Source organism: Melanerpes formicivorus, unplaced genomic scaffold, assembly GCF_026170545.1.
Source record: "Melanerpes formicivorus ecotype bairdi unplaced genomic scaffold, bMelFor1.0.p_v2 SCAF_12, whole genome shotgun sequence".
In the NCBI taxonomy this organism is placed as follows: Eukaryota; Metazoa; Chordata; class Aves; order Piciformes; family Picidae; genus Melanerpes; species Melanerpes formicivorus.
Window position 1 is genome coordinate 16900722 of NW_027142364.1, and position 2223 is coordinate 16902944.

Consider the following 2223-nt stretch of genomic DNA (forward strand, 5'->3'; position numbering starts at 1 on the left):
GTGTTTATAGCATCCGCGTCCCGCCCCGCTCCGCCCCTCCGCTGAGCCCCCGCCTCGGGGCAGAGCTGCCTGCGGCTGCTGGTGAGGAGCCCGCGGCAAGGCGGTGGAAAGCGCGGCCGAGAGTCGCCGAGGTGGGGTCAGAGCACAGAGGGGTACCCCATGGCCCCCGTACCACTGCTGTGCACGGCCGGCCGCGTGCTTTCGCCCATGCTCCTGCCCCTGCCGTCCGGAGGTCGCTCCCGACCCTTACTGGGCGCCCTCACTTCTCTCCGGACCGCAGGGAGATGGGAGCGTAGGCAGCAGCTGCAGTACTTGCGGGGCAGGACTACTGACCAAACAGAAGGCAGGGAAGGGATGGAAACCGCCGAGACCAAAGGCTGCAGTGTTTCCCAGCACCATGAGGTCCCTTCCTGGCGGCGGTGTTAAGGGAGATTTGGAGATTAAAGACGTGGACGGACCTGTTGGAGTGAGTCCAGAGGAGGCTATAACATGATTCAAGGGCTGGAACCCCTTTGCTGTGAGGACAGGCTGAGAGAGTTGGGGTTGTTCAGCCTGGAGAAGAAAAGGCTCCAGGGAGGCCTTATTGCAGCCTTTCAGGGCTTGAAGAAGCCTGTAAGAAAGCTGGAGACAGATGTTTTACAGGACAAGGAGTGATGGTTTTAAACGACAAGTAGGGAGATTCAGACTAGATAGAAGGAAGATTTTTGGGGTTGTTTTTTTTTTTGACATGGAGGGTGTTGAAACACTGTCACAGGTTTCCCAGAGAGGTGGTAGATGCCCGATCCCTGAAATCATTCCAGGTCAGGGTGTTTGGAGCTATGAGCAACCTGCTCCAGTTGAAAATGTCCCTGCAGACTGCATGGGGGTTGGACTAGACAACTTTTAAAGGTACCTTCCAACCCAAACCATTCTAGGATTTCAGCCACATGGGCAACTCCTCTCCCTATCCCAGCCTTGCATGCTCCCCCCAGCTGGAACTGCTGCACTCACATCCTCTAGCAGCAACGGCAAGGAAAGATGCCAGTAGCCTAGGACATCCATCTCTTCTGTGGTTGCTGGAGTTTTACACTTCACAGGCCACATAAAGGAGTATCTGAGGAAGGCAAACTGCCATTCCAGTGTAACAGCACAGACACAGCAGTATGACAGGGCAAAAGTGCAATGCTGGAAAAAGGCATGTGAATCTTAACACTGAGTGACAGCCCCAGACTCCTCAGCTGACAAAGCACAAGAGGGAATTTCCACTATTTACACCAAAAGCAGTGCTGCAGACACCCCTAGAGAAGCAAGCAGTGTTGGTCCAGCCGAGCACAGCACTGCCTTGTTAAGTCATCCTTTCTCTTCCTGTCTTCCAGAAAATTTCTCACATGTGGCACAGTCCAGTTTTGAAGAAAAAGGACAAGTATGCAATAAACTACATTTCTTCTCTCAGGAATTTGGACTTTTCTGGATGGAAAAAAAAAACAACCCACCAATCCATCTCCTGGCACAAGCCAGAGCAGCAGTGGTGACGGCCACTGTTGGTCTTTAAGATGAGAGAGTCTTGTGTCCATCAAGGTGGGCTTTCTGGAGAGATGAGAGAGTCTTGCGTCCATCAGGGTGGGCTCTCTGGAGAGATGAGAGAGTCTTGTGTCCATCAAGGTGGGCTTTCTGGAGAGATGAGAGAGTCTTGTGTCCATCAGGGTGGGCTCTCTGGAGAGATGAGAGAGTCTTGTGTCCATCAAGGTGGGCTTTCTGGAGAGATGAGAGAGTCTTGTGTCCATCAGGGTGGGCTCTCTGGAGAGATGAGAGAGTCTTGTGTCCATCAAGGTGGGCTCTCTGGAGAGATGAGAGTCTTGTGTCCATCAAGGTGGGCTCTCTGGAGAGATGAGAGAGTCTTGTGTCCATCAAGGTGGGCTCTCTGGAGAGATGAGAGTCTTGTGTCCATCAAGGTGGGCTCTCTGGAGAGATGAGAGTCTTGTGTCCATCAAGGTGGGCTCTCTGGAGAGATGAGAGAGTCTTGCGTCCATCAAGGTGGGCTCTCTGGAGAGATAAGAGAGTCTTGTGTCCATCAAGGTGGGCTCTCTGGAGAGATGAGAGAGTCTTGTGTCCATCAGGGTGGGCTCTCTGGAGAGATCCTGTGCCTGGTTGAAACCAAAGTGCTGGCAGGCAGGATGATGGAAATGACACATCACAGAGGCAAGGAGCTCAGCCTCAACCAGGGCAAGGAGAGTTTGGCTGGGA